Raw genomic sequence first — 17,161 nt, forward strand, 5'->3', positions numbered from 1 at the left:
ATAGGATACGGAAGCCTGTCCTTTCCACAATTAAAATAGATTCTTCTTCTGAGTGTAGCATAGACAGGTGTTAATGAAATGTTGTTGCTTAATTGGGTAATGAGCGTGCAGTTCTGGATACACTTCAGCATTGCTGAAATATTGTATATGTAAAATGGTGACTTAAATTGTATTGTTCTCAATGAAAATGTATTTTAGCTATGAGGCCATGATTTTTCTTTTCTTGTATGCATTTCCTGAAAAATTAGCAAAGCTCTAGTAATTGTCATAACCAACCTTACTTTGGATTTATTATACTTAAATTGATAGTTTAATTGCACTGAATTATATGTTTTATTAAGTATCCAGGATATGTTTTTAACTTTAATAACAAAGTTGCAAATTTCTTCCTTATTTTTTTTCTTGTCCCCCATTTACCAATTTTATCCCAGATGTATAAATACAACAATTTTTTAATGCAGGACTGTACTCTTGTGATACCTAAATTAGCCACCTAAATTAGGCTCTCTAATTTTTGTGTTAGTGGATCCTGGGTAAGTAGGTTGTTATCTCTTAATCACTGAAGCTTAAATCCTACTTTTAAATCAATTCCCTCTGCTAATGAACATGAACTGGATGAAAACAGAAGTTATAACTGTATGTTGAACACCCTGTTCTATAAGTACTTTGAACAGCAGTTATAGCTGTTTTATATGCAGAGAATCTTACATTCTGGTGTAGTCTGAAGGAAGCATTTACTTCTCAATATGGCAGCTGAACATACATGAGTGAGTAGATAGTTTTCCAACAGTAATAATTGTATGTATATATACAAATACACAAAGTGATGTGAACATAGGAAGAACTGTGCAACATGTTGCTTACTGGGAGGTGAAGTGGGAAAATGAAGAAAGCCCTGGAAGGCTGCAATTTATATTGTTTTGATGTTTTGGGAAGTTCTAGAGTTGCAGTGTGGTATTTACAGCCTGTAGGAAGCAGCCATAAATGCCATGTATACATGTGTATGTATTTTCTACACGATCCTTTTGACCTCTTTGGAACAGTTCTATGACCAGGTGCATAGAAGGAGTAGTGGGTACTGATGGGTGATGTTGGCAGTACAGGAGTGTGAGGAGATGCAGAATTTGGACCAGCTATGAAAACAACAGAATCAAATGCTTGGAGGAGACATTTCAGTGCCAATACTTCAGCTGGGCATGTGAGCTGTCAGAACTGCATGGATGAATCTTTAGTTGGCATTTAATAGTAAATTTAGCTTCTCATTTTAGAATGGAGGACTTTTGCAATCAAGGAGGTTTTTAGGCATCCAACCAAAGCAGAGCAGGTTCTGTTTTCCTGTGCCAAGAGGCTAAGGCTGCTTGCTTCTTAGCTGTTTGCACTGTTCAAAGGGGAGTTTGAACTGTTTGGTCAATCCCTGCTGCGTTCATTAACTTGGTGTGTTTGTTTCTGTTACCCCATTGAGAAGGGAATGGTTTGTGTTTGTGTTCCTAAAAGTTTGGACCTGATTTATTTAACCAAACCCCACTGAGCTCAGAACCTTTTATATTTGTTTGAACTCATGCTCCCAGGCACATTTTATTCTGCTTCTGTGATTTTGACAGAGGGAATCCCTCTTTGTTTTTTCATTTGGTGGAGCTGCTTATCTGGGCCCTGCTGAGGATAGAAATGGGCTGCCTGCTTTCTGCTGCAAAAAGGAACCAAGAGAGACTCTTGTCCTAAAGAGAGAAAAGCATATTCCAGATGATTTCTAATTTTATTTTTTTTTCTCTCAGAGAACTGATAATATCCGGAGGGTGTTGCAGTGATTCCTTAAGGAGGAGTAGGAAGGCTTTTCACAGCAATGAAAAGACACAAGGTCTTGAAGGTGGAGGAAGAAGGAAGGAAGGGTACATGATATAAACTATCAGGTTACTGGGCTTTAATTCTTGGGCAGTCCAGCAAGGCAATGTTCTGCTTTTGAGGAAAGCCATGGCAGCATGAGCTACCTGAAAAGCCCACTGTTCCTCAAAGGGGAGGCTGTCAAAGCCTTTAATTTCAATCCTAAATGCTGCAGCGTAAGCAGAATAGATGGATCTGGACATTGGGCTGGCCTTTGGGAGGAGGTTTGTGTTACTGCTAAGGTTACCAGGGCACCATTTCTAAAATAACCTGTTGCTGTAGAGCTGTAGTGAAACTGCACAGTGATCTGCATCTTTCACCTGTGGCAGTTAAAATGTTGTATTTGTCTCAAATAGACCTGCTCAAGGTGGTTTGGAAGACACTGTCGCAGTGTTCAGACCTGCTGGGAGTTGCATAAAATGTTTTTGTCTTCTGAGTACCCTCGGTTGTCAGGATTTGTGTGGATTTTTACCTATTGAAAAACCTGCTTTAGGTTTGTAGATGCTACAGTCAAGAGCTGATCCTGCAGGAGTGAAAACTTCTGCCAGCATAGCTGGCCTTTAGGGCAAAGTAGGAATACATTACATTACACGCTTTAATCAGTTTGGGTTGTATCTCCTTCTTGTCTTTAAACAAAACTACTTTGTCAATTGCTGAATATTTTTTATAGCTATGCTTGTCTTAGTAATACATACCTAAGTACAACTGTCACTTTCCCACTATAGCATATACCTACATTTACTGCTTACTTGTTTTAAATGCCTCTCTTAATCATGGTCCAAATCCAGATGAAAATCTGAGTGAACCTCCAACAAATATAGTACGTGTTTAGCAACTTATGTATCTGTACATAAATCATAAGTTTTCAAGCTGGAGAACATCTTGTATTTTCTTACAGGTGAGAAACAAATATTTTTTGCTTAACATTATAATTGTGCAATGGCAAAGATTGCTAAGTTAAAAGTAAGGGGTACAGGCTTTCAAAAGATGCATACCATTAAAAATTAAGATGCTAGTAAAGGCAATAGTACTATTTCATTCAAGCTCATTATTCTTTTCACTTGTGTTTTGCAATGTCCTCACAGCATCCTCTCCCCTATGAAAAACAGCCTTTAGTTTCTAATACTCAGTCTCACGTACACACTCAGTTCCACTGAATTAGGCTCACATACATTATCTGATCTGACTAGAAAAAAGATTTTATACTCTAAAAAATCCACTCTCCCACAAATAATTTGTAGAAGACAAATAAATGGATTCCGTGTAAGCATCTAAAGTGATCTGAGCAAAAGAGGAAAATTACCATCATATATTAATGAGTTGAACATATTTAGTCTTCATGAGCTATTGCAATGTTTAAAAAAGGTAAGAATGTTAGTGGCTAAGTTTATAATTCTTTATTTAAGGCAGAAAGTGTTATTCAAATAATCACAGCAAAACTCTGCCCTGACAGAGTAGCTTTAAAAAGTTACTTCTAGGGTATTGCATTCTTTTATTTCATGTATGGTTATCTATGCATTCATACAATTACATTTAAATACAAAATAGTGAGGACATCTGAAGGGAAGTCAAGGAACCAAGGGAAACTTAAAGTACCAGTTTTGTGATGAAGAAGCTGTAAGTCATTTGTGGAGTGGTTTTTCCTTACCTTGGACTTTGTATGCTGGCATGTTTTTGAGTTACTGGAGCTGTTAGAGCAAGGAGGGGTGAGACAGCTGGGTGAAGCTGGGGATTAGGGAGGAAGAGTGCAGGGAGGGCAGTGGGCAATCTGTGGAGCAGTCTGAAGCAGTGGCTGCAGGTGGAGAGGGGTTGCAGACTGGGGAGGACTTGCAGTTTAAGGGGCTGCTGGAGGAGTGTGTTTTCATTACAGTACCATTGCAGTGAGCATTAATGTACTGGTGGGTGAGAAGGAAACCGCTGATATTTCTCTTTAACCTCTGTGTTTGTGAGTTGTGCACAGGTGGTTTTTAACCCATCAGTGTGTCTGGCTCATTTGAAAGGGTGCTGTGAAGCAACCCAAAAACTGGGATGTTGGGCAATGTGATGTGCAACATACCTTTCAGATTTGTATTTCCTTCATACCTAACACACTCAAACTTGTGCACTGGCACACCCTATGGCTTGTCTAATTACTCAAGCTCTTGTGTATCTGCAGTTATCCAAGCTAACAAAAATTCAGGCTGCATTATAATGCTTTTCAAGTAATTCACAGAGAGTAGTTTTTAAACTACTTTGCCTTTTTTTAGTTCTGCAAAGGGATCTTCTGTGTAATTCTTGGACTTACTCGAAAAGATTTGGCAGTATCTTGGGCAAACAGTTAAGTTTTTTTGTTATGTTTTGAGCAATTCCTGATGCATATTTGGTATCTGTATCATCAGAAACAGACCTAACTAACTTTTGTTGCCTGACTCAAATCTATTCTGCTGCCTCTATTTCACATTTGGAAGAAATTGTACTTAATACCAGGTACTTTTATAGAACTGTAGAATGTCACATATTCAGATATTATGAAATACAATCTCACAAAATGTCACAAAAATATGAGACAAAGTATGTATGAATTATAAAAATTGATGTCTTGTTAGTAATTTAATCAGTGCAGTCACAAATTGGCTCTAAAAATTATGCCTCTAATTCTGTGGATCTGGGCAGGTGTCCAGCCTTTACATAAGGTAAGCTGTCCTCTGTGTTCTGTAAGGCATTGAACATTGTTTCAAGTTTTAATTTAGTGACTTAATAGAGTAAATTGTCAATTAAAATTGCACATATGAAATTTGTCACTGTTTTGCTTAACATGGTAGTGATTTTCTTTATTAAGCTTTTTAGCATAAGACTTGAAGTTTTACTTTCAAAAACATAGTTGTCTATGGTATGCAAAGCACAAGATAGTTTGTCTGCACCTTCCATAAATTGTCTTCTATGAAGCCATGACAACCACAAAAATATTTGTGATGCAACAGTCGTGAGTTGCACATTTTACAAACACAGAGACAAAATATGGGTCTTGCAGCACATGCTTTTCAGAGACGCAATACTCAGCTGAACTGGACATATTTTTCTCAACTGTACAGAAAAGATTGCAGAATTTCAGATTTCAACATTGTGCTGTTAAGCTGTGGATCAGTTTCAAAGATGGAAAGAACATTTTTAGAATCTAGAGCATACATTTTTCACTTTCTTATTTTGTAAGAGCTAAATAAGCCAACAGGATAACCCTTGTCCTACCTCTCCCAACATACTTAATATTTAAAAATACTGAACTGGAAGAAGGGACTAGGTCATTTTTTTCAGTCTACTGCAATACCAAATAATTGTATTACAACTTTATATATAGGGCTGGATTCATCCAAGCATCCAATACAGATTTCAGTAGGATATGCATCTATAATTGAGCAACTTTTCCAGATGTACTTTAAATAATAGAGAGATCTAGGCACTTGTAGGCCACATATCATTTTATTATAGCTTATATGTCTAAGACAGGTCAGGGAGAGATATCCCAGAACTTTGTTTCTGCCCACTGATTTTAAGTGAAACCTACATATCCAGATCACATGCAGATGTCAGCATTCTTAATGTCAAAATATTTTTGTGATGGATTACTCCCTTAAATGAGAAAGCGTCAAATTATGTGTAAGTCAAAGAATATCTTGCAGACCTGTATCACAAGCTTAAATCTTCTCTAAAATGTGTAAATCTAGAGTATATACTAGTAGGAGAAAAGAAGATTATCACCCAGTACCTTAGGTCTTGCAGGGAATTATACAAAAAAAATGTTAAAATTCACACTAAAAGAAAACAATTTGTGACCAAACATCCATTATCAGAACAAGCTGGTATATAGCTTTAGGTTTTATTGCCACTGATAATGCAAGGCATTCTTTCAAGAAGGTTTGGGTTGAGACAGAAGGAAAAATTGTGCTGCAGTATAAATGGTAGCACTCGACCATATGCAGCAAAGATTATTTCTTTTCAAGTGTCTGTTACTAAAAAGAAGTAGTGAAGAAGATGTTAGTGTGTAGAATTCCTGAGCTGAATTTCACATCAGCAGCCAGACTAAATGGTTATGATGAGTTTACTTCAATTTTAACAGTTTAATCTGAAGATCCAAAAAGAAATTCTCCTTTTGGTGTCTGGCTCTCTTCCAGAGAGGAATAGTTACATTTAATGTCTGCCTATGTGTGAAGGTGCAGCAAAGTGCAATAACTCAGCCAGCTCTAGGCAGCCTTCTCAGAGGAGCTCTTGAGTAGCTGGATTTGTATTATATTTAAAACTCCACTGGCATTACTATTCACAAAATCCACTGCTGGATACAGTCTCATATGATAAGTTGGCTAATAGCCTTCTTGGTATTGATATGTTTTTGTATAGACAATGGTCCAAGACTGTATTAAATTTTGGTTTTGTCAAGTTCAAGCTGACAGTGAACTGCAGGTCAGCTGTCTGCCACTGGCATGCCCATGCCAATTAGCTCTGTCACTTAGAAGTACACTTCAGTGGTAGTTCTGACCTTCTACCTCATGCTCAGTTCCCTGAATTTAAAAAGCTTAGCCACAGGACTGGCACAGATTTCAGTCCTCATTGCTCTCTGAAGTCAATGGACAGAAGGCAGCTGTGGTTCCCCTCTGTGATGCCAGGCTGGTGCTGTGCTGTGCTTGCTCATATTTGTGGTCAGCATCCCTAGAGACATTGCAGTGGTACCTGCTGTTAATCCATCTTTCTGTGGCTGTTTCACACGGGTGCAGAAATCTTGGGGCCAGCAGTGATTTTCTCTTGCCCTGCCTGGGGAGGGATGAGGATGCAGTGGAAGGAAGGGCCTGCCACTGAAGGGCGCAGTGGGGGAGAGCAGCTTTGCTGACACAAGTGAGAAGCTGTACCCGGACTAAACACAAGCTGTCAAAATGTAACAGAAGGTGTCCAGCAGTAACAGTGCCTCCCTTCCTACTTCACTCCAATTATAGGAAATGTGGTATTGTTGTCACTGCAGGGTCTTCGTCAGAGTTCAGCAACCCACGTTTACTTCCTTTGTTGTCCTCTTCTTGTGTGCTTGTGTCAGCAAACACGTTCCCTTTCTGCTGTTGTCCTCAGTGATGAGATGAACAGCCCTTGCAAGTATCCTCCTCACAGTTTGGCATCAGAGGCTCGCCTATCGCTGCCATGTATTATCTCCAGTATGTTTCATTCTTCCCAAAAGAACTGTTTCAGATTCAAATTGGAAGTTTTAGACAATAGAGAGGTCAATTAAATGGTAATACTTTCTCATTATTAGGCTGGTCTTTTTCTTAAAGCGAGTCTCCTATTTGGGTTAGCTTTCAGTAATTCTAGACCTTGTTTCACTTTTCATGTGAGATTGACACATGTCCTAGAAATGCAGATTGTCATTAGCATCATTATTTTCAGATAAATTAAGAAATTTATTCTGGGAATTGCTTTCTTGCCTATGAACATTTGAAGTGGTGGGTAGTGAAAGTAACAGCAGTTTGCCTGTAAAATCTCTCCCAGAGGCAGCCAGAAATTCCCAAACAAAGCCCTTCTAAGAGCTTTGAGGCTTTAATATCAGTTGCTTAATGAATATCTAGGACAAGAGAAAGTTTTAATTTTTTTTCCAGCCTGAGTCATCACATTGTTTTTCTGTTTCTTTTGGCCAGGCAATTTCATCCTTTCCAGCATTTTTTGGGTCAAGGCAACAAAGGTGTGTGCGACTGATAAAAAATTACAGTTGTGAGGACATAGACACCTTGTTGCCTGGTTTTCCATCAATATAGTAAAGAACATTTTTGCATTTACAAAGAAAGGGCTTTTGATGTGAACTTTGAAAAGCATTTCGCTTAGAGTTTTTAAGTGAAGGTAGGACCTGGTCTTAGGTACAACCTACCTTGTAATATATTTATTCTATCATCAGTTCTACAGATTATTCAATTTTTTTTTTCCTATACAAAAATAGTGAGGTTTTTTTTTGAAATTTAAGGAATAATGGAAAAGAATTTTTGGAGCGCTACAGCAAATTCTGCATTATCTCCAGCAAAACACAGCTTTTTAAATATTTTCATGGCTAACAGTGCTTATTAATACAAAGTTTATAATTACTGTATAAAGCCTTATGCAGTATTTTATACTTTCACTGTTAATTGAGCAGTCTAAAAACATCTAAGGTAATTGCACACTTACTGTTAATTGCTGGACAATTTTGTCCAAATGAGAAAAAATTGGATTTTTGCAACATGATACTTACATTAAGTGCCTCTAATTTTCCTTTTAAGCTTTTACTGATGATCTTTAGAGCATTTTTATTACACCTTTTATTCATTAAACAAAATAATATTAATGTTGATCTTAGTGTATGTTATAAAAGGCAGTTTCCCAACCAGCCTCACCATATATTGCTGAACTCCTAGAGCATTAGACACAAACTATGTGAAGGTGTCCCCAGACATTAGCACTCATTTAAAAGGCTATATATAACACCTAAATAGAATTTTGAAACTGAACAGAGGTTGTTAAGGAAAAATCTTTCATGTCAGACAAAGAAGCTGTGAAAGAAAACCTAAACAGGTGATGGAATGTTAATAAACCAAGGATATCCTTCTGAGGGATTGTGTTCTGATTGTTGAGTTTCACCATAACCTCTTGCGCCTCAGTAATTTGAGATGCTTGTTGGTTTGGCAATTGGTCACACAAAATAAACTGTCCAAACATCATGTGTGATAATCAGCCAATCAGGTCTCCAAAGAGTCTTTAAATGTTCAAACTGAACAAAGGCTCTGTATCTCTCAAGTTCCTATTATTGTCTTGGACAGCAGCTCTCTGCCAGGTAATGTGCTGTTTTTCTATTTCCTTTTAGCTTTATTTAGTAGCAATAGGTAGTTTCAGATTACTGTGGTAATCCATGCAAAACTAATTGACTAATTAAATGCAAGACAAGTCAGTGCACCAGCACATGTTGCACAGTATTTGCTGTTGGCTTTTTAATCATTATCTAGCATGTATTGACAAAACAGTGTGAAGCACTTAAAAGAAGAAATATTCTTATACTCTGTCTAGTTCAGAAAGGTTATAACAAGGATTAACAACTGAATGGCGACAATTCCCGGTATAACCAAACTCTATGGATTTGATGGACATATTTGTTCATATAGGTTGCCAAAATTTCTGAGAAAATAAAGACTTCAAAGATGAGTTTCTGAAGAGAAACATAAAAGAAGGGGAAGCATCAGTGTAGCTTGGGTCAGATAGGAAGAATTAATGCCATGTGTTTTGAAGTAACACCTAATTTATGAATGCAACATCAATTTTACTTACAAGACAAGTCTTCATGAGAAATATCTTATTTTTATAAGGATTTGGGAGGGAGGCAATAACATAATCCCCTGGAATGAAACCAAGTGTTGCAATGAAGGTTATTCATCCTTGCTGGGCGCTTAGACATACAGTTCTTCTGCAACACCAGAGATTTTTATAATGAAGGTTGAGGGGTTGCCTTAAAGCAAACAATATGGGGGTGTATTTTACTGATGCAAGTAACTCCGTTTCAGTCTTTTGCAATGTCAGAACTCGTGTTGTATCCCTCATTTCAGATATAGGTGCTTAAAAATTATTAGATTCCTTAGAATCAAGTGCAGAAGTAATTTCCAATTGGTTTTTTTTTCATTATAACAACCCCTTTAAAATCTCCAGCCAACCTAAACAGTTCTGCAAATAGTCCATGGGCTTTAGAATGCTGAAGAAAAATTTGCTGAGTTTATTTCATGGAGATAACCTGGTGATTTTTGGGGCTGTTTTTTGTCATCCCTGTTATCAAAGCTTAAAGGTCTAAACCTTTGTTTACTGAGCTCAAAACTGAGTTTAAAGCTGTCTTTGATTTCACCAGAGAAGGCTGGTGGCTTAGAGGCCAGAGTTTTGGCTGTCATCTTCACATCTCTTCTGACGTCAGAAGCATTGTAAGGGCTTATCACACACTAAGGCTGCGGACTTAAGTGGGTCAAATTCTAAAAAAGAAAAAAGACAAAACTCTTCAATGGAGTCCTCAAACATTTCCAATGGATATTTTATACCTTTCTTTATATTTTTTCATTTGTGTTTGCTTATGATATAATTCTCAATAAATCTACATGAAATATTATTCATAAAATGTTTTTAAAAATTAGTTGGGAGATCGAAAAAGAAGTAATATTTTGTTTTTTACCAGTGATTGAGACTTCAGTGTATATTCTCAAAATCCCACTCTCACGCAGAACTGATGTACTGTGGCTCTCCAACACTCAGATACTGCCTTGGCTGTTGGCAAAACCAGGAGATAACAGAAAGGTATTGCTACCTGGTTATAGTAGAGAGGTCCCCAAGTCCTTACATAAAGGAGTCATGCTTGAACAAATGACTTTTCATGATGCTGCATGCAACCTTACTGAAGTTTCAATAGGAAGAAGATTCCTTTTGCTTTAACTTTCCTCCTAAAAACCTGGGTTTCTTTTTTTTTTTTTAGATTTTCACACAAAATTTATTTACAACTCCCTACCCCATTAAACATCTGCAAGAAGGAAAGAAATTGAGTGGGGGGGGGGGGGGAATCCAAGGCAGCCTGTCTCTTTTCCCCAGAGTCCCAGAGAAAAGGAAGCACTGTGCTTGACCCATGTAACAGAGGAAAGCAGGAGAGTGAAAGATGTGTGTGCAGTGTAGTTATAGACATTATAAAACAATCACTGCCTGATGTTTAAACATTGCTTTATGGTGTTTCCACCGAGATATCCCATTAGTATGTGATGATAATGAATCATGGTTGTACTTCACTGAGAGCTCTTGCCATGACTGCATACTTTTCTGATTTTTTTTTCTTCCTGTGGAATGCACATGGAAGCAAGGGAGAGAAATTATTTGAAGAACATAACCAGAATAGAAGCTGCAAAATTACAATGCTGCTTAGAAATGGACAAACTTTTCAACACTTTTTTTTTTTTTGTCAATATTATTTTATTCAAGCTAGAAGTGGAGCTTTAAATATAGTCTTGTGGAGAATGTGAAAGAATTCTTCTAAAAATGTCCCTGGTCAGGGCAGTGCATATGTGTTGACAAAAGTGTGTGTGGGGGTTTAATACTTTTTTTTTTTCCACTTCTGTAGACATAGCTTGTCTACAGCAACTAATTTGAGAAAGAATATTTTCAGTTAAAAAGAGGGATTGAAACAAGACAAGTGCTTCTTTACTGGTAAGGATCTCAAAATCTGTACAGCATCTCAGTTCAGCTGGAAATGTGTGTCCCAGATCTAACTCCTGCGTGCTCAGAGGGTAAGTCTCAAGAGTAGGGAGAAGTGCCATCTGGTGATTCACAACAATACAAAACGGATGGAATCAATTTCTAGGAGATGACAAATGGAAGTGGTCATCAACCACAGATAAAATTGCCATCTGTGATGTTTGGTTCTAAAGATTCTTAAAACTGACAAAACACTCCACTATCTCCATCTTCAGATATCCATTTAAATTTTTATTCTTTCATTATACTGCAGCAAATTAATATTATATGTTTAGCAACAGTAGATCATAACTAATGCATTGCAGTAATCACAAAAATGTCAGTGTATGATGTCTGCTGATGCAAAAGCTATATATACTATATGCATCAATTACCTGAATTATGGAAATTATGCAAGTATATATGTATATTTGTCCCTTTACATTAGATTCTGAACTCTGATACATGATTTGTCATTTGCATTAATATTTTAACTCACTGGTGTAAAACAAAAACAATAATATCTGATGTGTGAAGAAATTAGAGAAAATAATAGGTTAGAATAATTCTAACTCTTTTAATAATAATTTAAAAATATTTGACAGTTGATAAGCTGTTGGTGCTCTGTAGATCTCAAATTTAAGAGCAGAGAGACCATAAAAAAGGAAAAGGCTTGGCTCTGAGGTTGCAGAAAAAGAGAAAACATTAAACTAGCAGTATTTAATTCAGCAAGTTCAACTTATTTTTCTGAGTAGAACTATATGATATTAATGTTCTGGTTTGTGCTGAGGACAAATCAGTGGCTTAGAGAGTGAGTTAAACTCAATTCTAGCTTGCTGCATTTGTTTGAGGTTCATATTTGTAAACATTTGGACTGAATATTAACTTTACATGTATGAGTACTCAGTGTATCCAGGTGCTTTTTTTTGTAGAGCATATTATGCTAAGTTATGTCTCTTTTTCATCAAAACCCTCTTTAAAGCTCAGCAGAGTGAAATATATTGCTGTGGGGTCTAGTAAGGGCATGCTCAAGTACTAAAATGCTGTGTATAAGTATTCACAAGAATTGCTTCCTTAGTTTGAATACTGAAATACTTGTTGATAATGAGGAAGAAACTAAAATATTGATTGTTCTTAGGCAGATATTCTTTGAAGTCAGGAGGCATTTCAAAATGTCAGACTGTATATGTATTTCTTTGAACTGATCTTTTAGTTTAAAAGAAGGGAAGTACATAATACAGGAATGGTATTTAATGAATATCAGACCATACCCATTTTTCTGATTTATAATTTGTGTGCTTAAAAAGCATTTACTACAGTTGAGTCTATACATCACTGTTAATACGTTATAATTTTTACTTGAAAGCCTTTTGAAAAGAGAAAAGGAAGAACTATGCTATTGAACACTTTGTATATGCATAGAATTGTACAGGCATTGTTTGCATAGAAGTTCTCATCATCTGCGAAGTAGGAACTCAAGGTGTCTTTTTGTACCCTGTGAAGTTGTATCACTTTGCACTCCGTGCCACAATTGATAATGCAAAACAGCAATATTTCTCAACCAAATCCTATTTTGTAATCCCCTTTAACCTGCTTTTCCATCAATTTATATTAGTGTCTTGTAAGTTAACCCCTGGTTCTAGTCTAGTGCTACAAATGAATGCTGTCTTTTATGGTATAGATAACCTTATCCACAACAGTAGCTCTATTTTTAGGAGATGATACGATAATTCTTTACATTAACACAATGACTGGTTGGGACAGGGTGAGTTTGCATAATAGAATGAGCTCCCTACAGTTGTTTCCAGACACCTTGATAATGACAAGTGGCATTAATGTTTCATTTATTCATTTCTTTCCACTCAGAAGGTCAGAATGAACTGGTTTCTTAATTTCTGCTTCTCTAAGTTTTCAAATGAGTTTAACTTTTTTTGTTTTCAAGTAATAGTTAATTTGAAATATCAAAAAACAAAATTAAATTCTTGGTGTCTGTACAAAGTTAAGATAATGAATGAAAGATAAATGAATTATCTTGTAAATTGCCATAACAACAGTCTGATTTTAATGCAGCTTAACTATTTTAGAAGTCAATATGTGGTCAAAACTATGTTACCATAAAGCAGAATGTGCAAAAGCAATAATCCTTGTAGAGACTGCAACCGATGATGACCTTTTTGCATCTATCATGTTATTAGAAAATTATATAATTTTCTTCTTCAAGAGCAAAAAAATTTAAGCTGGCAACAGTTATATCAAATTCTGCTCATAAAACCTTTCACCTTAAACAAACAAACAAAAGTAATTAAAAGAACTGACTAATCAATTCTCAACACAAGCAACAGACCTGAACTATAAATGACTGAACTGTTTAAGGAGTTGATAGACAATTTAAGAAGTTCTTTGAATTCTAGGACTTGACTGTGGCTTAAAGCCAGGCCTCCTTTGGAAGACCGGTGCTGCATTAGAATTAGAATTCCTTCTGGACAGCATGTGCTGCAACAGGAAGTCTACCAACCTGTGAGATGGAACAGCATATTCCCATCTGTTGCTGGCCAGCTGTCCTGTACATACCCCTCCTTTTCATGAGATCAGCCTGACAGCAGTAGTTATGCTCTTGAGCCATCATGCAGCTGAGCTGCAAACATGAATCACAAGGGGTAGGTGCACTTCACAGTCACTTTCCTGTCTAAAATTCAGTCCTTGGGCGTGTTGGTCTTTCTAGCTTTGAACCAGAAAAATATTTAGTGTTTGTGTCACTGAATCATTGAGTCTTCCTAGAGAGAAGAATAAAGGCCTTGATAATGAGATTGTTTTTTGAGGTTTGTTATGGGGAATATTGTTGGAAGAAATCAGTGCTTTCTTGGTAACCACTCATTTATAATGCTTGGTAGTTAACCAACTGTTCTATATTTCATCAAATATACTGTTGCCTTCTGTCAAGAGACATCACTGTCTCTAAGGACTTACTCCCACATTTGCAAATAATAATTACTCTCCCTTTTTCAAAATGGTTGATTTTGCAATACAATCAGGAAATGCTCTGACAGTGACTGCAAAAGGGCAATTCACAGTAACTTCTGAAATTCAGACCTGTGGGAGCAGGATAAAATACCATGAAAACACCATGAAAACAAACAGGGTTTGTGTTGAGAGAAAGGAATGGCTGTTTGGATTATTTGAGGTGTTGGATTCCTAAGGAAAGGGTAGTAGTTTTTTGGTTGGTTCCCCCCCAACCCTGCATTAGGTTTTAGGCAAGGTTCAAAGTTTATGTAGGGAAGTATAATGAAATATCATTCAATCTTCGTAGTTTTGCCTAAAAAAATGCATCATTAAAGAATTTGCCTTATCATTTATTTGAGTAGCTCATCATCCTTGTATTGTGAAAAATAGCACATTGCTGTCACCTACTATCCTTGTCTACATCATTGTGTTTTTACTATGTCACAGACATGGAGAAGAAAGAATATGTGATTAATGTCATTACATCATCTTTAGATTGAGTGTGAGGAGCTTTTTCATGTATTTCACTTTATTCTGGGTGTCTATTTGTGGTGGCTGTATCAAGTGTTAATTCATTTTTTCCCTCCCTCGCTGCTGTCAGGTTCGTTAAAGCTGACACGCTTTCCCCGGTTGACAGTAAACACCAGGTATTTGTGAAAGAAGAGTATGATAGAAATGTGATTGCAATATGTGATATTGCAAAAGAACCTGATACTCATTAGATAACATGGTGGGTTTGGCTTATGTGTTTGCTTTGCAGCCTGCAGTTCCTTGGGAAGGAGAGGTGGAGACCTGCTGGTGCAGCCTGGGTGCCTGGGTCTGTGGTAGAAGGGAAGCCCCTGGCAGGCTGTGCATTAGAACTTAGGAGATAACTCATGTCTCTGCTGCTGGCTAGGCTTTGAATGAAAGCATCTGAATTTGGGCATCAGAAAAAGAGAAACTTAATCTAAACTGAAAATGGCAGGTTCATATAACTTCATCTTGAGGTCATTGTAACTTCAGCTGAGTGCCTGATGGTGGTGTGCGACTCAAGCCGTATGTGCTGAGACTGCATTAGGTTAAGAGAAGGAGTAAGAAAAGCAAAACTAGGACAGCTGATCTGGGAAAGAGAGTCTTTTTGAGCCCCTTATGACCGGCTCTATTGCTTAAAGGGAGTGATGGCAGACATGAAGTCGGGTGGAATCTTGAAACACGCAGTTGAATGGCAAAAGAACTGAGGAGGTAACTGGTATGGATTATGTGATATATATCATGAAGAAGGCTCCATGCAAAGCAGCCAAAAATCCCTTCCTATTGGTGTTTTCTGGATTAGGACAAAGGGATGGGACTACAAGATAAAAAACCAGCTTTTTTGGGGCATGGTTATGCAAGTTTAGCTATTTAAATGCAGAAATCCTTAATCTGTAAGAGGGAAAGCCATCACCCTTCTCCCTGTTACTAAAATCACTCATCTTAGGGCTAAAAGTCAACTTGAACAATTTTGTTTTTTCAGGACAAAATTACACCTTGTGCAAATCAGATGAATAAGCATAGTAAGAGGAAGGAGAAATTTTTTTATTTCATTCATCTTCATGTCCACTAACGAGGCACTTTAGGATATTGAGTAGAGAAATATAAAAAACTCTAAAAGAGAAATTCCTATCTGATAGAATTGGAAATCGTTAAAGAGTATTTTAACCAAACATGGCACTACAGACACTTTAAATCTCTAATCACAAGTAGACCATTGCTGTACTAAAATAGGGATATAGTAAAACAACCATTTTGGGCTGTCTGGGCTTTTGGGTGTCCACTTCTGTAAGTTAAATGGCTTGAAATCTTTGTTTAATATTTTATCTCTGACTTATGAGGAAAACTTTCCATAATGTATGAAAATATTAAAGTTAATTACAGTCTATAAAAAAAAGTGTTGGGGATGCATTGCAAACTTCACATAAAACACATTCTTTTCAGTCCCTTGGTAATTATTTTATTTGTTCAAAACTATCCCATAATATTAATTTTTAAGTTGGCAAGAATGATATAGATCAACAGTATGTACTAACATCTGGCCACACAGTGCAGCTGAATTAGTGATAGCAGTAAGAGAAGAAAATGGCATGCAGATATACATAATTTTAGGCTCAAGTGCCCAGTATTCTTGTGTAATGCTGATTAAACAGACTGACAAAGCAGAAACATTTTATATATGGGAGCATACAATTAGTTCCAAAATAAAAGTTACTGTAATTTAAGCAGTTGATGCAAATGGAGGAAAATAGTGCTTCTAGCCCTGTATGCAATCAAATCATGCTGTAAGGCTCATATTTGGCAGGTATTGTAGGATTGAAAGAGAAAATTTGAAGAGAAGTTACAAGTCCTTCCCAAATAGAAGCATTATACATACCACAGTGAAACAGAACAGTAACTGAAATGCAGCTTCATTAGTTCTTGCATCTATAGCTGATGAAGCACCAAATTACTTCTAAAACCTGGTGTAACAGTTGATAGCTATTCTTGGGGAATATTTAATTTCTAGCAGGTTGCTGAAGGGCAATTCAGACTTAAGTTCACAGAAAAGTAGGTATGCATTAATTTCGTTATGTTACATGGGAAATGTAGGTTTTTAGCAACATATAAAGTCCTCATCCTTCTTTCCCTGCTACCCACAACATTTAAGAAGTTGAAAATATTTTTCTGTATGAATAACTGTCCATATGTCTGTATCCTGATGGCCACATGTAATGGGGCATCACACAAAAAACCTTGCTGATGAATCTGAGGGTAATTTTAAATCAGTGAGCTAGATCTTGGTTTGGGAGATGCCTCATTGTGTAATCTCAAAATGGCAGGCAAGAGAGAGGTGTTCTATCACACAAAGGCTTACTTCCAATATTTCCTCATTTCTTATGAGGACAGTGTCTGAACTTGCTTTGAATGCTTATTTTTTCATGGCGTGTACTATTATATAGTTTATTATATAGTATGTTTGACTCTATAATGAACTGGAAAGAGGATTTTTCTTAACCTGTAACCTGATTTAGAAGTGACTAAGTACTGGCATTTAGCCACTTGTTAA

General features: G+C 36.7%; 1 protein-coding gene across 2 annotated transcripts in view; it reads left to right on the forward strand.

Annotated features, from left to right (window-relative positions):
* Positions 1-17,161, forward strand: part of SLC16A7 (solute carrier family 16 member 7) — an 84,362-nt gene that overhangs the window by 8,449 nt on the left and 58,752 nt on the right. The window lies entirely within an intron of this gene.

This window comes from Pyrgilauda ruficollis, unplaced genomic scaffold (genome assembly GCF_017590135.1).
Source record: "Pyrgilauda ruficollis isolate IOZ18807 unplaced genomic scaffold, ASM1759013v1 scaffold19, whole genome shotgun sequence".
NCBI lineage: Eukaryota > Metazoa > Chordata > Aves > Passeriformes > Passeridae > Pyrgilauda > Pyrgilauda ruficollis.